The 20,915-nt window shown below is 50.5% G+C and overlaps 1 pseudogene across 1 annotated transcript in view; it reads right to left on the reverse strand.

Moving 5' to 3' along the window:
• Nucleotides 1-6,519: 6,519 nt before the first annotated feature.
• The window catches only part of LOC149284534 (microtubule-associated serine/threonine-protein kinase 3-like), a 37,412-nt pseudogene continuing 23,016 nt past the window's right edge, over nucleotides 6,520-20,915 (reverse strand). The window contains exons 23-27 of the transcript XR_016277836.1: nucleotides 20,883-20,892; nucleotides 19,321-19,439; nucleotides 17,795-17,931; nucleotides 9,023-9,204; nucleotides 6,520-8,149 (exon numbers count right to left, since the gene is read on the reverse strand). The product of XR_016277836.1 is annotated as a microtubule-associated serine/threonine-protein kinase 3-like (transcript). The remainder of the gene's footprint in view (nucleotides 8,150-9,022; nucleotides 9,205-17,794; nucleotides 17,932-19,320; nucleotides 19,440-20,882; nucleotides 20,893-20,915) is intronic.

A 20,915-nucleotide genomic window follows, 5' to 3' on the forward strand; every position in this document is an offset into this window, starting at 1 on the left:
CTGGACCTGATCCTATTCCCCACCACCATTCCCTTCTCCTTTTGTGTCTTGTCTTTTTAGATTGTAAGCCTGAGGGCAGGGAACTGTCTGACTAAAAGATTGTATGTACAGTGCTGTGTAAGTTTACGGCGCTTTATAAATAAAGGTTAATAATAATAATAATAATAATAATAATAATTTTCGTGAACTCCTCAGAAGGATGCAAGCCTGAGTCTAGCTTGAGCTCCCTTAGCTGGGATTCTCGCCCCCTTATGGTTTGTGAGTGACTGGCTGCAGGACAGGCATTGAACCACAGCGCCATTTACTGGACCTTTTCATAGAATCGTAGAGATGGAAGAGACCCTAAAAAGGGCCATCCAGTCCAACCCCTTTATTCTTCCATGCAGGAGCTCCCAATGAAAGCATCCCCATTGAGAGATGGCCATCCAGCCTCTGTTTAAAGACCTCCAGGGAAGGAAGGAGTTCCTCTGTCGAACAGCCCTTACTCTCAGGAAGTTCCTCTGAATATTGAGCTGGAATCTCTTTTCTTGGAGCTTGCATCCATTGCTCCACTGGGTCCCATTCTCTGCAGCAGCAGAAAACAACCTTTTAGTCACACTCCTTTGGACACATGGCTCCAGTTTCTCAACTGTGGATCCCAGAACTGGACACACTATTATTCCAGGTGGGGCCTGACCAAAGCAGAATAGAGTGGCACTATTATTTCCCTTAATCTAGACACTATACTTTTATTGATGCAGCCTAAAATTGCATTGGCCTTTTTAGCTGCCGCATTGCACTGTTGACTCATGTTCAACTTGTGGTCCACTTGGACTCCTTGATCCCTTTCACATGAATAAGTCTCTCGTTCAGCCAGGTGTCCTCCATCATCCTATATCTGCATTTCATTTTACCGGCCCAAGTGCAGTACCTTACATGAAGTGGGGGATTAAAATCTACTTTTTAACCAATAAATCCCTTCCCAGTGGCAGAAACCAGACAGAATCAATTGCACCTTTTTTGACAAACAAACAAACAAACAAAAAGGGGGGACTTAATTACATTATTTATTTTAAATAATTTTATTTTATTTTTTTGTTGATTTGTAGGGAATCGCTATCCACATCAATATAATTCTTTTATAAAATGCCACTGCAGCATAGAATTTTCTTTCCAGGATTAAGAGATGAAAGACTCCAAAGGAAGATATGGTTAAATGTCAGTTACTTTTCCCAATTGGTTTCTTGCCCAAATGCAATGGGAGTTCCTTTGGATTTGGCGCAGAGTTTCCTGCTTTCTGTCCACAAGTTACTTTGCTGACGGGGCTTTTTTAAAAAAACTTTCCCCCCTTTCTTTCTCCTTCGGAAACGGCCATGAGGCCACACAATCCACAACGTCACTAAAAAGCGCGCGCGCGCGCGCGCACACACACACACACACACATTATTTTGGAGTGGATTGTCAATTGCTCCTTTGGAAAACCTGGGCAGCAGGAGGATGGATATAACATTATGCAAAAATAGTATGACACAGTTCTTAGCTCCTTAAAAAGTTTAAAACTTGATCTTCCAGAATAATCTAGTGCACACATCTTATTATGTATGGGATTGTGATTAAGCTATAAATTGAAGCAACTAACAACCACCATATTGTTCTAATGCTGAACCCTCCCCCAGGACCTAGCTCTGAGCCATGTGAAGAGTGCCTTTGGCACGAATGGGGAGCCATTTGCTTCAAAGAGTCAGTCTGCCTGGAAAGGAGGGCTGGAAGGGACCATTGAAAAGGCACCCCCTATAGTCCTTCCCCCATTATCTGCTTTTAGGGCTTCCCCCTTTTGCAACATTTGGGGGTCCTGGTGGAGCTGAATTTTCGCTTCCTTGCCAGTTCTTTGCAGCCTCCAGACCCATTTTTGTTTGAATATTCTTCTATTCTGAATAGACGGGGGCCAAGAGTGTGTGCCGCTCCTATCTGTGAGATGGAGTGGGGTCATGAAGGGCATGCAGGGGGTGCGGATTGCACCTGGTGACACCATCAAAGGGAGTAACACCAAAATGAGCATCCATAAGAAATGGTGCCCTTGTAACCAATGAGGCACAGAAAGAGGGGTTATGCCAACCCTAGTGATGCCTCTGGGGGACCCCCAACCCAGAACTAGAGAAGAGGAGAACCATGTCTGGTATGTACCTCCTCCCAGAGAGATGGTGCTTTGTGGTTTGGGCCCTGGACGATGATTCTGAAGACCCGCGTTCAAATCCACTCTGCTGGGCCATGGAAGCTCATTTCCCTTGGGGAAGTCTCACTCTCTCAGCCTCAGAGGCTGAAATGACTCGAAGGCAGCAGAGCCACCCAAATGGCACCTTTGTTGGGAAAGAGGGGTCCCCATAGCTGCCCCCCACTTGACTAAGGAAAGCCTACCCCCAAAATAATCCTCCGAGGAAGAGCATGCCGGATGGGACCCCAGGAGGCCATCTATTCCAGTGGGTCAAAGGCAGGAGTTGTACAGAGACAACCCCCAGACACCAGATGGAAGGTGCCAGGGCCCTTTTTGTGGCCAAGAAGCTTGTGGCAGTGAGCTCCACAGGGTTGCCTCTGCCATGTGAAGCATCCTCCTTGTCCTCTGGGAGACCTGGGTTTGAGTCCGAGCTCCACCACGGAAACCAACACTCTCTCAGCCTCAAAGCAAGGCCATAGCGACCACTTTGAAGAAATCTTGCCAAGAAAACCCTGGAAAAGGTTCCTCTGTAAGTTGTCAGGCATCAGCTTAAAAGTTCTTTTCAGAGCCATCCAAGGTGGCAGCTGTCACTTTGCCCTTGTGGCAGTCAGTTCCACAGTTTGGTCCAGTGTCACTTTGGGGAGACCTCCTTCCTCCTTTGCCCTGTCCAGAGCCAGGCTCTGCTATAGCAAGAACCTGAATCCTAGAACCATAAAGTTTGAAAGGCCCCCCCCCAAAAGCCATCCAACCCAACCACCTGCTGGCTCTCCCTTCTCCCGGCCAGGCAGATTTTGAGGCCCGCAGACCTTTTTTTGCTTAGCAAAGCAGTGCCACAGATGCAAAGGTAGTGTGGTGGAAATATTCCTTGTTGAAATAAAAAGCTATAGAAAGATGGAGTCACCTTTGTCAGCCAAAGAGATGGTTTTTGAAATAAAGGCTTGGAGTTTAGAAAAACTAGAGCAAAGGAATAAGGAGTGCATCTTGACCTGGATGGAAGCTGGCACCAGTAAAAAGACATAACATAAACTACTGAGATAAGGACATTCAGAAGCAAGGTTAGGAGGAAAGCCACTGAATTCCTACAGGAGGGGGTAAGGAGTGATGATGCAGTTTTAATGTATGCATGTATTTCTGTTCTGACTGTAAGAATTCTGTATGTTTAAATTGTAATTAGCCAACCAGGTGTATTGAAGAAGCTTCTTTGTCTTGAATAATATAAAAAGAGCCATTTTGTCTTGTTCGGGGTCTCAGCTTTTGGAACTTGAATTCCACTGAGTTCATTGTTTTCCTTTGTCGACAATTGGAAATAAACTTATGGATTTTCAATTACTAGGTCCTCTTGCCAATCCTATTGCTCTGCCAATCCTAGAAATTTAAGTTTCCTGAAATTTCTGTTACAGTAGCCCCCGTCTTTTTCCAGCTCAGCAAAAACTCTTTTGTTCTGCAGGGAGCAGAAACACAGGGAGCTTCCCAAACCGAGATTTGCAAGACAAAGTGGAATTCACACACACACACACACAGATATATGAATATAATTCATGGGATTGCCATTAATCAACAGGTGACTTGAAGGCAGACATGTGCAGATGCATAGATGTCTGCACAGGTGTACCTTCAAGTCGCCTGTTGATTTATGGCGATCCCATGAACTTCATAGTTGGTTTTCTTAGGCAAGACTCACATGGCAGAAATAATCCAGTTTGTCACCACTTTCACAGCCATGGCTCCTATGGAATCCTAGGAATTGTAGTTTGTTGTGGCACCGGAGCTCTCTGACAAGAGAAAGCTAAATGTCTCACTAAACTCCAAACCTCAGAATTCCCTAGCATTGAGCCGGGGTAGTTAAGGCGGTCCCAAACTAGATTATTTCTGCAGTGCAGATGCTGCCTCAGAGAAGATCTCTCCAGGACAGCCAGCATGATTTGAGCATTGGACTTGGACTCTAAAAGACTAGGGTTCGAATCCCCTTTGCTCACGCACTAAGGTCCAAAACACACTCCAGAAATAAGCCAGTTTGAGACTACTTTAACTGCCCTGGCTCAATGCTAGGGAATTTGGGGAACTGTAGTTTTGTGAGATGTTTATCTTTCTCTGATAAAGAGCTCTGCTGCCACAATAAACTACGAGCCTGGGCCTTTAAAGCAGCCTCAAACTGGATTATTTCAGTGTGTTTTGGACCCAGGTGAGTTTGGGCAAATTACACGCTCTCAGCTTCACTGCAATGCAACGGCAAAAAGTCCTCCAAACAAATCTTGCCAAGAAAACTCCATAGTGCACTGTAAACTGGGAAGGACTTGAAGACAACAACACAATTTATCTTGTTTTTTAGCCATGCCTCTCTGGTGGTTCAGCCCTGAGGAGATGAGACTGCCCTCAGCCAGAAGGGAAAGACCCAAGACCTAGTATATGCCCGTTATTCCAATTTAATTGCCATGGTTCCACCTGGGATCTGCAGTTCAGGCATTTACAATTCTGAGAAAGGCTGCTAATGCTTTCCAAAACTACAAATCCCACGAATCTGTGAGATGCAACCACGGCAATTAAAGTGGGGCTGTAATGCTACAAAAATGTAGTGTGAACTGGCCCAGTTGCAGCAACAATGGGCATGAACTTTGGCAGGAACGGTGCCCTGAGCAAAGGCAGCATCTTCTGGCCCTCTTCCCAGCCCCTGCCCCTGCCCCTTTCTCCTAGTTGGCAGCAACTGGGGGGTGGGCTCTTTGCCATCCACCTTTCCTTAACATCTCCCAGCAAACTGGGCTCCCTCTCTGCCCTCTGAATTCCTGGTCCTTAAGCTCTGGGTGTGAATTCTGCCCCACGTACCGAAGCATCTCATTTTCTTCCAGAGCTTTCCCACATCCGAACCCGGTTTGGAAGAAGAACTCCACAGCCACAATGGGTGCAATCCAAGGGAGGAGGCAGAGGTCTCATCCCACCGCCATCTCTTTTTATTCACCCTTCTTCCCAAATAGAGAGAATGCCATACAAAGCAACCAACAAATTGGATGCAAAGCCCCAAATGCAAGTGTCTCCTGTTCCTGATTTTAAGAAGACTCCTTCCCAAATGCAGCCGCCTCCCCAAATGCAGACTGCAATAGTCCTCAGTGGTTAAAATAAGGGCCAGGAAAAGAAATTGAAGGGAGGCTTTGGGGCCCACAAACAAACAGACACCAGGAGAAGGCCAGAAGCCCCCATACCAGAGTGGAGGCTGCAAATTGGCTCTGTGTCTTCCTCCAAACTTTAAAGGCTGCTAACCACTATCCCCCAAAATAGGGTCAGGGCCTATCAGACTCCCTTTGATTCAAGCTCACTGTCCATAATGTGGACCCCTCCACCCCTGGCTTTCAAATGCAGGGGCCACGGATTTGGGAAGCCCACCCCAGGGCTCATCTGCATCAGGAGGAATTATTTTATTAACTTTTATTTATTTCTTCCAATACAGGGACTCATGGCAGCACACAGAAAATTCAAAATCATGGGTGGATCTGGGCCTCTGCAGACCCCCGCTGTGCGCTGAGCAGCATGTCTTTGCTTGTAGGTGGGTCCAAAAAGTGGGGTACCAAAAAAAATCCTCCCCACAATTCTGCTGGCCACTTCCATGGCTTTGCAGGAAAGGAAGAGTCAGCATTGGGCCCACCTTGGGAGGATGGATAAAGTGGGGAGGGGGGCAAAGGAAAGTCATGGCTATTCTTGCATCATCTGCAAGCACCAAACACTTCCACGTGTTTATGCCACTGAGGCCCCATTCCCACTGGGCTATAAAACGAATCAAGAATCAGATTATAGGGACAACGTTCCCATTTGAATCTGCGTTCGATCCAACTTTGATCGATTTCTCTGGCGAAAATCCGAATCAGATGCTACTGTCTGAAGGCAAGGGGGCTTTAGCTGCCTCTTCCAGCAGTCCCCGAATTGGCTCAGAAAGCAGGATTTGCTTAATTTGCACCCCTAAATATTCACCCTCCCTGCCCCCCCCATTGGCCCCCACCAAATGTCGGCAGAAAAGAGGAGGTGCTGGGAGTCATAGTCCCCATAAAAGGTAACCAACAGTTCTCAGAATTTGTCTCTTTGGAGGGGAAGATGCAACGGGATCATCTTTCCTCAGGCCAAGATGGGTGGGGATGATGGGCGTTGGAGTCTAACATATCTGAGGGAGCCAGGTTTGCAAATGCTAGAACTTAGACCAGCCAAGTGAGATGCAAAGAGTCCTAAGACACACACCCAAAATGGCTTGGCTTCTTACTCATGTCTCCAAAATGCATCCATTTGCAGGAACTAAAAATAACAAAAACACTACTTTTTTTCTTTAAAAAAAAGATTTCTAGGGCTTTTTTTGGTCCTCTTTTTAAATAGAAGTTTTAAAAAAGAACAGGGGTTGGTTCGCTGAACTTTGGGAAATGGGATGTGGGGCAAAAAATGGACGGCTTTCAGAATTTTTTTTCTGCAGGGGGTCCTCCTATCCAAATGCCTCCCCCTACATCTCCCAGAATAGGAAGAAATGGACCCTGGAGACACTTGGATGGGAGGCTGGCAGGGACCAAATATGGGGCAGCCCCCCAAACATAAATGGAGAGAACTAGGCTAGAGTTGGTAGTGTTTCCCCCACGCCATGGGGGGGCAACTGGTCTGGAGACCCCCTGCCCAAATGCACCCAAAACATCCCTCTGGAACTGCAGGGGGTGGGATTTGCAAAAAACAGCCATTCCAGGGCTTCTACTTTGCCCCAAGGTGTGGGGAAGAAAGAGGACCCCCTTTTCCAGTTAAGAGAAAGACAGCAGACTTTATCCTGAAGGCCCCCATGGGGTAATAAAAGGAGGGTAGGTGATGGGTGGATAAGAACTGGCCAGTGGAAGAAAAGGGGAGACCCCCATCTTGGGGGGGCTGGTGGAAGGAAAAAGGAGACCCCCATCTTAGGGGTCCCTCAGCTACTCTTCCTCACTCTGTCCTGGGTCATCCTCACCATCCCCAACTCCAGGGAGAAGCTGCCTTCCCCACGGATGCCCCCAGGAGGGTTTCTCAAATGCCCTCCAAACTGACCCTCCTCTGAATCCATCTCCTCCCCCTCCCCATGGCTGTTGGGGGATTCAGCTGTGGGGTCTCTCTGTTCCCGGCTCCCCTGGCGTTGGGAAGAGACGCTAGTGTATTCCACTGCCGTTGTGCCATCCTCCTGTTCGATGTAGACCCGGGCCTCCAGCCGCAGCGGATACAATGCCTGGCACTCCTATGCCACTGCTCGACGGTCCTCCGCTTGTATTGCGATGTGGGGCACTGGGGGAGGCTTGGGGGGCTGGCAGGGCCCCTCTGTCACCCAGGGGGCTGTGTGGAAGCCAGGTTGGCGGGCAAAGGGCCGGCTCTCCCCATTGGGCACCTCCGGCTCGTCAAAACTGACTTCCTGGACAGCCTCCTGCTTCTTGAATGAGTCCCGGCGCTCCGAGAGGTTGAGCCGGCGCATTACCACCACCTCTTGGCACTCCTGGTCATGGCGCTCGCTGGTCCAGTGCCGGAGGCGGGAGATGCCACTGCCGCCACTAATGCCACCTTCCCAGCTCTCATCCCGAGCCGAGGCAGGTGCCTTCCGGTTGGCAGCCATCTTCTCGGCTGATTGGACTCTCTTGAGGAGTGGAGAGTGGGCACCGTCAGCAGAGCGAGGCCGGGCACTTTGGCGGGTAACGGCAGGCGGGGAGAGGGTCTTGCCCTGGAAGGCGGGCGAAGGTCCCTTAGCAAAGGGGAGGGGTGAGGGGGAGCGCTGGGGCGAGGGAGGTTGAGGGGCAGTGGAAGAGGAGGGGGTGCATGCCAAAGGGGAGGGGGGTATGCTGCTGGTGGACTTGCGGCGGCCCACCTTGTAGCGCTGCCCGCTGAGCTTGGGCGCCAGGCCATGGAGGGAGCTGGGCCGGATGTGCCCAGCTGGAGAAGTGGGTGTGCTGGACACTGGCGAAGTGCTCTGGGGTGAAGAGGACAGGTCTGTGGAGAAAAGGGGGAGAGCTGTGTGGGACCTCAAACCATCTTCCCTTCCTCTGTCCCAAAGACCCCACCAGCAGGGCAGGAGAGGGGATGTTGGGTGTTGTAGTCCCCAAAGCAAGACTCCCAAACTCTCCACATTTACACCTGCCTTGTGCCAGGAACAGTCCCTTTTCACAGAGATATACACATGGCCCAGTTCAAGGTCCTGCTTGCAGAGCCCTGAAGGGCTCTGTGGGTCTTGGGGGTCCAGAAAGCCTCCCCTCCCTTCTCTACGAATGGCCTGGAGGCTCCAATCATCTCCATGGTCCCTACTGCATGTTCCATTTGCAGAGGCGGCTCAGCTGACAGTGATGCAAGGTAAGGCCTTTTGGGCAATGGCCCCTAGATCTGGCATTTGCTCTCAAAGCAGAGGAGCCACTGCAGCCTTGAAGCTGAGAGTGGGAATGTCCAAATTCCACCTTGCTTTTGCTCCTGGAGCTTTTAACTCTGCTCTTCCTTTGCTCAAGTCTTATATAATTGATTGTGTCACTTCTGTAAGTTTTTAATTGTATTGTGCTTTTAGACTGTAATTCTGCTGTGAGTCCCAATTGTTGTAGAAAATAAATATACTAATACTAAAATATTTTTGCTTTTTGGATTGCTTGAAGAGGACTCCACAGACTGGTTTTCAGGGGCTGAAGGACCCCCCACAATACCCTAAAAACCCACCAAGGATGCCCCTGTGTCCCTGAAGGCTGAGTAGACCCCCTCCCCAAAGAAGGACCCCTCATTAAAAATAAGAATTGTAAGCTGCTCTGATAGCCTTTAGGGCTGAAGGGTGGGGTATAAGTACTCTAATAAAAATGATTCCAGGGGACACCGTGAGCTGCTTACCTGGGAGGGCGTCTGGGGCTGGGCTTTGGCAAGGGGGGGTAGGCGCAGGGGAGAGGCTGTGGGTTGGAGACCCTGGGAGGCTCTCGCTGGAGGAGATGGAATGATGGAGCCCCGAGGAGTAACTCCGACTCGTATGCTAGACAGAAGACTGCCTGGAGATCTTCTGGAAGAAAGACTTCCTCCTGAGTGAGAGAGAGGAAGGAAGTGTCACCTGCATGAATGCACCAAGTGGAAGAAGGAAGCAGTCCACAGATGTCCAAGACAAGGAAACCATTTTGCATCCTATACTTTCCTTTAAAAAAAAAATTTTTTTTAATTGATTTTAACAGAAAGAGAAAAGAGAGGGGAAAGGAGAAAAAAAAGAGTATACATAAATATACTCTACCTTCCAGGCACTTGGAAATTCTTTCCTTTGCAATGATGGGCATTTGCACAGCTTTCCCACAAAAGCTGCACAGCTTCCCCAGAAAACAGCATCTTTCCAGAAGCTACGCAGCTCCTTCTGTGCAGTCTTTCCCCAAAAAACACCCGGCTACTGGTATGGAAACAAATGCTTTCAGGAAGACCCATGTGTGTGTTGTGTGCAAGATTGCTTCTTTTACGCAGCAACAATATTGCACCCCACAAATTTTGCCCAGAAAAAAAATGTTGTGCCAGAAAACATCCACATTTCAAAACAAAACTTATTTTTGATGAAACAGTGTTGATCTGTTGCAATGTTTTTGCTGCACAACATTGCTACTGTGAGTGACTGCAGCTTCAATCACAACAACATTTTTGTCATGCAAAATTGCTGTTGTCTAAATAAAAACAGCAACACTGCAAAAGAAAAGTGTTGCACAAGAAAAAATGTTGTAAAATCTAGCACTGTTGCACAAGACAGTGTGTGGTTGCAGCTTCAATCAGCCTAGGTAATATCTGGTTTGTAACTTTCAGTCTAGCAAAGGCTGAAGCCACAACATCAAACACTTCACCACATTGCCTGGATAGTGTGCAATGTAATTTAATTTTTCATTTTTGCACTTTTTCCAGTAAACAGAGAAAAACAATGTAAGCAGTGAGGTCTCAAGAAATGGATTATATTGTGCTGGGGAAATTAAAAAAAAAACTCTTGCAAAATGCAGGAACTTTTGGTGCAATGTTTTAGTTACTACTTAACTAAACAGTTGGGAAGTTCAAATTCAATCCCCATTCAGAAGGACAGGTTACTCACCTGTAACAGTATTTCTTCGAGTGGTCATCTGCGAATACATACAAATGTGTGTCACTGCGCCTGCGCAGTGCTGTTCGAAAACTTCTGGAATCACTGGTCAAAGTTCACTTTGCAACATATAGAAACTTTTTGGCGGTAACTCTGCCCACCCGTTCTAAGGCCCCTGCCTTCCCGCTCTTTCCCCAGTTCCGCAATTTTTCCGCCAAGCAGGCGATGGAAGAGAGCCAAAGTGAGCAGGACACTGAGGGGACGGACGGGTGGGATTTGTATGTATTCGCAGATGACCACTCGAAGAAATACTGTTACAGGTAAGCAACCTGTCCTTCTTCTTCGTGGTCTCTGCGAATCATACAAATGGGTTTAGACTGACAAGCTTAGGTAATGGTGGAGGGAGTGTCCTGAACCCAAGCTAGGTTAAGAAATGTTTTTATTGAACAATAAACCTTTAATCAGTCCAACATAAATCAGTCATTCTTTGTTACCTGAGGAATACCAACACAGTATATACAAGGCAACCATGACACTCAAGACAGGTAATACAAAACCTGGAAGGTAAAGCAAGGTGTATATATATATACAGAAGCAATACCAAGCATTGTCAATGCAATGACATAAAACAAAGACTGAATAAACAACCGTATAGAGAAGCAGTGTCATAAATACAAACTGATCAACAACATGGTCAATGCAAACCTGAAAAGCTGTATCACTTTTAGACCTGGTGTCCAGCCTATAGTGTTTAATAAACGTCAAAGGCTGGGACCAAATAGCAGCCTTACACACATCCTCCAAAGAAATCCCTGCAAGGAAAGCAGAGGATGCTGCAACCGCCCTGGTCGCATGCGAGCGTACCCTGACTGGAGTCAATTTGCCCGATAGTTCATAACAGAGATGGATGGTGTTTGCCACCCACTTCAACAGTCTCTGAGATGACACAGGCAGTCCCTTCCTAGGTTCCGAATAACATTGAAAAAGTCTTTCGGAACGACTTGAACCCGCAGTCCTATCCAAGAAGAAAGCCAAGGCTCTACGAACGTCCAGCATATGCAAGCTGTGTTCTTCAGTCGTGGACGGGTTCGAAGCTAGGGTAGGCAAAACAATGTCCTGGCACATGTGAAAAAATGAAACCACCTTGGGGAGGAAGGTGATATTGGTTCGGAGCACCACCTTGTCCCTGTGGAACCGAAGGAAGGGCTCATCCCTCCGCAAGGCACAAAGTTCTCCCGCCCGGCAGGCAGAAGTGATGGCCACAAGGAATGCAGTCTTCCAAGTCAATGGTCTCAAGTCCGTTGTGGCCAAAGGTTCAAAGGGCTTGGATTGGAGGGCAGACAGTACAACATCCAAGTTCCAAGCCGGGGCAGGAGCCGAGACCTGGGGATGAAGGTTATCGCAACCCTTCAAAAAGTTTTTAATAAGAGGGTCCCTGAAAAAGGAAGACAAACCATCATATTGAAAATGAGAACAAATGGCCGAAAGATAACATTTAACGGACGTGAGGCACAGCCCCGCGTCCACCAACGACATCAGGAACTCTAGCACCACTGGTACCATGACGCTACGCGGTGGCAGGCCCCTCTCATCAAGGAAATGAAGAAACCTCCTCCACTTGGAGGCATAGGACCTCTGGGTCGCCGGCTTATATGCGGCACGGATCACCCTCTGTACCGAAGGTGGGAGCGATGTCAGCGGCGAAGCCTCCACGCCACCATCGGTAGCGTGTCGATGTCTGGATGCCGGACTCTCCCGTCTTGGAGAGTGAGGAGGTCTGGTCGCAACTCCAACCGGAGAAACTCATCGCCGGAGAGGTTGAGCAGCGACGGGAACCACGGCTGCCTCGGCCACCACGGCGTGATGAGGATCGCATTGACGTGTTCCCTCAACATCTTCGAGACCACTCTGGTGAGCAGGGGGAACGGGAAAGGCGTAGAGCGTCTCCCCGGACCAATCGAAGGCGAACGCGTCCCCGAGAGATCTCTCGTGACGCATTCGGGAGCAGAACTGGGGGCAATGGCTGTTGGAGGCAGTTGCAAACAGGTCGATCCGAGGAGTTCCTCACCGACAAAACAAGTCGCCGACCGTCCCCGGATGCAGTCTCCATTCGTGGCAGGTTGAGGAGGCCCTGCTGAGCTGGTCTGCCAGTGTGTTCTCGTCCCCCGGCAGATGAATCGCCTGGAGAAGGATGTCTCTTTGAATGCACCAGTCCCAGATTCTCAGCGTAATGTCTAGGAGCGTCCTCGACTTGGTGCCTCCCTGTTTGTTGACATAGTACATCACGGTGGTGTTGTCCGTTCTGAGAAGGACCACCTTGCCCGTGATGCTGGATTCGAAGGCCTTCAGTGCTTTTTCCACAGCCAATATCTCCAGTGCATTGATGTGAAGAAGACATTCCTGTCGAGACCATCTCTCCCTTACACACAAGTCCAGAAGGTGGGCGCCCCAGCCCTCCATCAACGCATGTGCCACATCGTCGTTAGGGTCAACTGCGTTTGAGGCTGAGCGAAGGGCATGCCAATGCAAACATTGCGGGAGTCTAGCCACCACAGTAGGGAGGTGGCGATGGGTCTCGGTACGGTGAGCCATTTGTTTGGGGAGTCCGTCATGGGGTCGAAGACCGACAGGACCAAGCCTGGAGCGGCCTCAGCCGCAGTCTTGCCCATGGAGTCACGAACGTAGTGGAAGCCATGTGTCCTAGGGCAACCTGAATGTCCCTCGCCTTTACTCTCCTGTGGGACCGGACGGCGTTTATCGCAACCGACAAGGCCAAGAAGCGGTCCCGAGGCAGGTATGCGGTGCATTCTTCGGAGTCGAGAATGGAGCCGGTGAAACGGACCTGTTTGGCTGGCGCTAAGCAAGACTTCTGTAGATTGACGACCAGTCCCAAGTTTGACAGAAGGCGCAGCGTGAAACGAATGGCGTCCCGGAGCTCCTCTCGCGAGGGAGCTGCCAGCAGCCAATCGTCCAGGTATGGGAAGACTCTGAAGCCCCTCTGGTGGAGGTAAGCCATTACGGGGGCCATGGACTTCGTGAAGACTCTCGGAGTCGTGGCCAGACCAAACGGCAGGACGTTGTAGTGGTAAGCGGCGGAGCCGATGGCGAAGGCGAGGAATCTCCTGTGGGAGTCTCGAATCCCTATGTGGAAATAAGCGTCCTTGAGGTCGACTGTGGCAAACCAGAGGTCCTGGTGGAGCAATGGTAAAATGGAAGCCAAGGTTACCATTCGAAAACGCCGATACTTAAGAAAAAAGTTAAGTTCCCTCAAGTCCAAGATAGGTCTGATCCCACCATCCGACTTCGGTACGGTGAAATACCTTGAAAAGAAAGATCTAGACAGCAATTTAGGTGGGACCGGTGAAATTGCCCCTTTCTGGAGCAGAGAGCGCACTTCGTCGAGAAGGGTGTCCGAGGGGACAGTGGAAATGAAAGCTCTGGTGGGCGGGAGCTCTTTGAACTCGAGGGTATAACCCCTACGGACGATGTTCAAGACCCAGGAGACGGAAGTAATGGAGGCCCAAACGGTGACATAGGGCCTGAGAATGTCCAAAAAGAACGGAGTGGGGTGGACGAAGTGCGCAAGGGGCCCTCATGCCCTCTTCTTGGCCTGATCAAAGTCCTGCTGGCGGCTCTTACGGTACCGTGCAGGCTGGTTGCGGCGGCCAGAGGAAGAAGAAGACTGGGAAGGATCCCTCTGCCGCTGGGTGCCCTGTTGGTTGAACTGTCGGTCCTGGTAGAAGGACCTCTGGGACTGACCTTGATGGTGCTGCCACGGGCGCGGTCGTCTTCGGAATGGAGAAGCCGCCGGGGCCGACATGCCATGCTTCCTCGCGGCCGCCTTCATTCTGAACTTTCTGTTCAGTTTGTCATCCGTCTCGGCATGGAACAGTTCCGAGTCGTCAATTGGCATGTCTTCGATGGTGGCTCTGACGTTTGGGTTCAAGTCAGAACCACGGAGCCACGCGTGGCGCCTCAGCGCAATCGAAGCTGCCATCGCCCTACCAGAGCACTCCACAATGTTTCTTGAGGCGGTGATAAGCCAGCTGCCGATGGAGTGGGTCTCGTCCCTAATCTCAGTCAGAGTACACTGGACCTCATCCGGGACCTCAGGGATGACCAGGGCGATCCCCTCCATCAGGGTCTGAACGTATGCGCCCATGCAGGCAGCATAGTTAGTGGCCTTGACCACTAGGGCAGCTGCCGAATAGGCCTTCTTGGCCAACAAGTCGATCTTCTTGGCCTCTTTATCAACTGGTGAGGTGGCTTGACGCTGGATTGTCGTCTTCTGGGCACCCTCGACAATTGCAGAATTCTGGCGAGAGTGAGCGGCCAACCATGGAGCATTTGGAGAAGACACTTTGTAGAAGTACTCTATCTTCCGGGGCGGGCCCAGGAGAGAAGAGGGAGCATCCCAGGAGCGCTTCACAAGAGTCTCCAACAAAGGCAGGAACGGTATGGCGGGAGGTGTTTGAATGTGACCATGGACACGTCGTTCAACCGGGTCTTTGGCGGTCTCCTCTGGATAGGCCAACTCTATGTCCAGGGCACGGGACATCTTTATGACGTGTTCGCTAAATGACCGCACGTCGTCGGTTGGAGAGGCCGGTTCCGGATAGTGAAGCCCTTGAGGGGAGTCTTGCGGAAGGTCCCCTTCATCCGAGGAACGTTCAGACTCGGGGAGGGGGTCCGGTTCAGAGTCCGAAGCCAACAAATCAATGGTCACCCCGGTCCCAGGATGTTCCGCCGGGCGGCGAGCAGACAGAGTCCGGGTTGTCTTAGAAGAGGTAGCCACCTCCAGATGTCTATCCTCCCGGTGTCGGTCATGCGTGGAGGGGAACTTGAGCATGGCCACATCCCTCGGTACCGCCATATAGTACCGGTTGGTCTCAGAGTCATAAAAGTAGGAGTCGTCCTCAAGGTCCCGGCCCGGTGAGCGTGGGAGGGGGGGTCGGTGACCTCCTTCGTTGTACACGGAAGTCCACCTCCTCCGGGTGCGAAAACTGAACCATCGATGCCGAAAAACCCGGGACTGAAGCCACGTCTCCTCTGGCGGTAGTGTCCTCGGTGCCAGTGGGGTGGCCCCTAGGACAATCGTCTTGGAGTGAATGGCGACACCCATCCCTGTCCGATGGAGCCCTTGGAGATGGAGACCTGGATCGGGACCGAGAACGGTCACGCCGACTGACAGCCTTGGCAGGGGAAGCCGGCCTGGCCTTCTTTGATGCCACAACGTCCGGAGTCGAAGCAGCGGAGGGCCTCTTCTTGCTCGACTTCGACTCCCGTGGGGCATCAGGAGGAAAGAAGGGGATAGGGAGCTCTGAAACCCTAGATCCTGACTTGGTCTTATCCTTCCTGCTGATGTCAGCCCTTGACTTCGAAACCTCGGAGATGTCCGGCTTGGAGGACTTGGAGTGGACCTTAGAAGGTCTGGATCCATCCTTGGGTTTCTTCGGGCTGGAAGACGAAGCCAAAACCGCCTTGTGGGCCTTATGGTCAGAGGCTCCCCGCTTCGGAGTAGTAGGAGCATCCCCGGGGACTAGCTCCACACGGACCAGCGAAGAGGCAGTAGGCACTGTGGACCCCGATTTTTGGGGGTTCTTGGCAGGCTTGGAGGTGGCACTGGGTTTGGCAGAACCACGGGCCACGTCAGAGACAACACTGGGCTCTCTGGAGCCATGAGCTGAAGAGGCAGACACAGGTGGAGCGCTGGCCGGGCTGTCTCGCGAAGACACGGGAGGCACTGCAACCGAGGCCAAGGGGGCCAAAGATGGACGTGGGTCCCCCTCCCGGATCTTTCCCTGGGCAATCGCGGATGTTAGTCGCGACTCCCTATTCTTCCTGGCCTGGGAAGACATTGATTTACATAAAGGGCAAGCCTTTGCATCATGGTCCCTTCCTAGGCAAAGAAGGCAAGAAGAATGTGGGTCCTGGACCAGGCCCTTTCCTCCACAGACCTCACATTTCTTGAATGGCGGAGACATACTTGCCGAGTCGCCAAGCCAAATGGAGATCCAAAATCGAAGTCGACAGTCCAAAGGTCCAAATTACCGGGAAAGCAGAGAAGACAAAATCCAAAAGGCAGTCCGAGTCCGAAAAACCAGTGATCCAATAACGAGCAACAGCAGCAAAGTTCCAAACAGCAGCCAAACGCGGCGGAAAAAAAGAACTGGGGAAAAGAGCGGGAACTGGGGCTTTATAGGAAGGGGGCGGGGCTGCCGCCAAAAAGTTTCTATATGTTGCAAAGTGTACTTTGCCCAGTGATTCTAGAAGTTTCCGAACAGCACTGCGCAGGCGCAGTGAAACCCATTTGTATGATTCGCAGAGACCACGAAGAAGAAAATGGTGTCCTAATATATAAAAATCAGGGTTTGCTTTTAGGAATTTTGTGTGGGTGTGTGTGGGTGGGGAGGGGGAATATTTGAAATCCCTGCATGGTTGCATCTATGGATGCAAAATCTGTAGATATGGAGGGCCAATTATACATAAATAAGGAAACGTCCAGAACAAGAGGTTTTATTTAGTACGTCAAGGCGATGACTGGGTTTAAGTGGGGCTTCTCTGAAAAAGTGATACAGCCGCCCCTCCTTTTTCACGGGGGCTCCGTTCCAGACCCCCTTGCAAAAAAGGAGTTTCACTTACCATATATACTCATGTACAAGTCGACCTCATATATAAGTCTAGGTCAACTTTTGGGGCTAAAAATATGGATTTTTCTATGATCCGTGGATATGTCGAGGGTGTGCCCTCCTCAGCGTCTCCCTCACTAGGCTTCCCTCGCAAAAGAAGACCAACCAGGGACAGGCTTTTGGGCCTCTCCTCAGCCAGGCCTCTTCGCTGAGGAAAGGGCATCGCCCAGGAGAGGCTTTGGGGAAGGCAAATGCCTTCGGCAGGGCTCCTTCTTCAGAGAAGGGGCCTCGCGGGAGAGAGGCTTTTGGGGAAGGCGACCCCCCTCCCTGGCATCTCTTCGGCAGGGCTCCTTCTCTGGGGAAAGCCTGGCTGAAGAGAGGCTGCAGGGTGCGCGATCGTCTCCCTCGCTGGGTTTTTCCCATCAGAGGGAGCCGAGCCAAGGGGGGTGCTGTGGGGCAATCGGGTACCTTTCCCAGCACCTCCCCAGCTGGGCTATCTCTTGCAGAGGTAGCCCGGCTGGGGAGAGGCTTGGTCAAAGTACCGCATTGCCCCGTAGATAAGTCGACCCACAATTTTGGATGCCATTTTGGGGCAAAAATTTCTCGACTTATAGTCGAATATATACGGTATAGTCAAGCCCCACTGGCTTGAATATAGGATGCAAGCACATGGGGGCATGCAAGTGTGTGCCACGAGCACGCACCCCATTCTTTCATTCTCCGTTCATCCCTCGCGCATGAGCAAGGGACGCAAGTCTGAAGACCACAAGAATGGAAGGAGGAATGTACATATATAAGAGAACTCCCTGAAAATAAGTGTAATGGGTGACAGTAGCAAAAGGTGTGTTGTGGGAGCAGTTGAATTTTTAAACTTGTCTCTGCTTTTTACCACCATTGTTTGGAACTGGTGGTTCCCCCCGCCCTAGTTTGCCAGCTACTTACCGGTCCTGTCCATCCTGTTTCTGGCCCTTCTTGCTCCAGCGGGCCATCCAGGTCTTGGAGCTGTTCTTCCGGGCTGGACCTACCTTGATGCTGGTGTTCTCCAGGGCAGTGGTCCTCAGTGCCACCTTGTTACCACTCTGCAAGAGAGAGACAGAGCAGAAGATTGCAAGATGGTCGTCCTTGCTGTTGTTGGTCCAGTGAGGTGGGATGCAGGAAAAGGGGACCCACTGGGACCTCCTTGAAATGGGCCATGGATGAAGGATCCAGTCCCAGGATCAGTCTGAGCAGGATCCGTGCACCCACTTCCCTCCCTGGCTAGCTTACGTCTACTCTAGTTGGGACAACAAGTTGGACTGCAAATGCTGTGAGGAACTATTAGATATTGAGGGGTCTCTTTGATTTCCCTTTGGGTCAGGGAGAAAGTGAGGTGTTTGGGGGGGGGAGGTACATGCCTCACAACTAGGGTTGCCATAAGTCAGGACCTCCAAACCGGAACAAATGTAGGATAACATTTTCAAATGTAGGACACTTTTTTAATAAAAAATGGAGGACACATGAAAAAATTTGATGATTTTTTTAAAAATGTAAATATAAATGCATGTTTCTTAGGCATGATCAAAATGGAGGACATTTTGGCATTATTCCTAGACAGATGGCAGAAATGTACTTCCCTTTCTGGCCAAACCACCCCCCTCCATTCCATCATCATCACTATCGTTTTTAAAACAAGGCAGACCTGTTAGCATTAAAAGCACCAAAAATACACAAAAAAGACACCTTGAGGGAAATAAACCTTTGGAAATGGGCACCCACCTCCTCCTCCTCTTCCTCTTCCTCCTCCTCCTCTTCCCCCTCCTCTTCCTCATCCTCCTCCCCTTCTTCCTCTTACTTCCTCCTCCTCTTCCTCCTCCTCCTCTTCCAACTTCTTCCTCTTACTTCCTCCTCCTCCTCTTCCTTATCCTCCTCTTCTTCCTCCTCCTCCTCTTCTTCCTCTTACTTCTTCCTCCTCCTCCTCGTCGTTGGTTGAATTTCGCGCCAGGAAATGGCGCTTTTCCCTCCCACTGGCCCAGAGGCCTATCCTCCTCGGTCCTCCTCCTCCCAGTCCTCCTCCTCCTCCTTCTCCTCCAAAGCTCACTGGCCAAAGGCAGACTGGGGCTGGAAACAGACCAGTCCCCGCTCTTCTGCCATTGGCCAGACAGCTTCGGGGACGCGCGCTCCTTTTTAAGCCCTGCACACGGGTGCGCAAGAGGGGCGAGCGTGTGCTGCTGCTGGCCGCTGCCCAGGCAAGTGCTGCGGGTGGCGCAGCAGCTGCGCAGAAGAAGGAGGAGGATTGGAGGAGGAGGAGGGCGGTGCGGCCGAGGAGGAAGAGGTGGGTGGCCGGCCAGCACCAGCCGCATTAGCGGCGGCCCGGAGGCCGGGCCCAAACCTGGGATTTAGGGGTAACCGGGCCGGGGTGGGCCAGGTTCCCCCAAAAGCGTGATTGTCATGGGAGCCGCCGGGTTATGGCATCCCTACTCACAACCCACCTTGAGTAGCAGTTCCACCACATCCATGTGGACCAAGCCCAGCACCGACTCCCCACATGGGTGATGAGATCCCCAGCTCGGAGACCGGCTTCCTGGGCAGGACCCCCTTCCTCCACACTCTGCCACGCAAATCAGAGAAAGGCTGGTTAATTTGGATTGCAAAACACCATCAATAGCAATAGCAAGTCCATTTCTATACTGCTTATCAGTGCACTTAAGCACTCCCTCAGCGGTTTACAAAGTGTATGCTAATTGCCCCCAACAATCTGGGTCCTCATTTTAGTGGCCGCCTCAGAGTGATGCAAGCCTGAGTTGAGCTCGAGCCCTTTCGCTGGTCTTGAACTCGCCCCCTTATGGTCTGTGAGTGAGTGGCTGCAGGACAGGCATTGAACCACTGTGCCACCAGGGCTCCATCGACCTTGGGTTCAAGAAAGCTAATGCTTCCCAGGTCTCCTGACACTCTAAGATCTGCCTGCAAAGAATGCTTTGGAAAAGAGAAGAGATGTTGTATTTGATCTTGCTTTGCAACGGGCAGGAAAGTGATCCAAAGGAACTGAGCCCTTCCCAGAAGGCTTCTGCCTCCATCCTCCATTCCCTTCCCCTTTTATGTCATGTCTTCTTAGATTGTAAGCCTGAGGGCAGGGAACAGTCTAATTAAAAGATTGTATGTACAGTGCTGTGTAAATTTACAGCGCTATATTAATAAAACTTAATAATAATAATAATAATAATAATAATAATAATAATAATAGGTACTTGCAAGAAATCATGATAAATAAATATCCTCTGGCCACTAGGAATCAGGGATCCCTGCTTGCAGTTGGGATCCAAAATTGAGGACACTTTCTGCACGTGCTGTTTTAAGAACATGTAATAAGCAGAATGGAAAATACAATGGGAATCCACAGTAAAAGTTGCTGCAGAAGAAAATAACAAGGAAGAAGATCCTTCCTTTCCTCTTCAGCAATGGGACCACTCTAACCAACAGAAGCAATGCCCCACTTGCCAAAATCCATCTCTGCTCAAAAACACCCAGAATTTTGCTTTCTGAATTGCAGGACCTTGAGAAGGAGGACAGGAGCTTGGGAAAATTACATTGGGGGGGGGGGGGGAGATTTGGGGACTTGTACTCCCAAAAAAGTAATTCTTCCAAGCTCCACTTTTCCTTTTCTGATTCCAGAAAGCTGGGGAGCAGGTGGATAATTTGCTTCATAAGTGTTTTGGGGTGGGTTTAAACAGGGGATGGATGCCCACCTCTCAGAGGTACTTCAGTTGTGGATTTCTGCCTGGCAAAGAGTTAGAATAGATGGCCCCTGGGGGTCCCTTTCAACTCTGTGCTTCTAAGTTCCTCTTTCAAGGGTGATTTTATAGGATGTCCTGATGCATGGCACCATAGCTGCAGAGGGTGCCTTTCAAATGATGATGCACTGGGTCTAACAAATGAGGAAAGCAAACAAAAACACACACAGGGATGCGACTTAGGGGGCAGCATTCTCTCCCCTTGTCCTGAGGATTGGCAATCCAGGCACCCGCCCCACAGCCCCACACCCCATTCTGCTCACCCAAACCATGGTCAGACCACTCTTAAAAAAGCC

This window comes from Sceloporus occidentalis, unplaced genomic scaffold (genome assembly GCF_023333645.1).
Source record: "Sceloporus occidentalis isolate IW3139 unplaced genomic scaffold, rSceOcc1.0.p SCAF_91, whole genome shotgun sequence".
Taxonomy (NCBI): domain Eukaryota; kingdom Metazoa; phylum Chordata; class Lepidosauria; order Squamata; family Phrynosomatidae; genus Sceloporus; species Sceloporus occidentalis.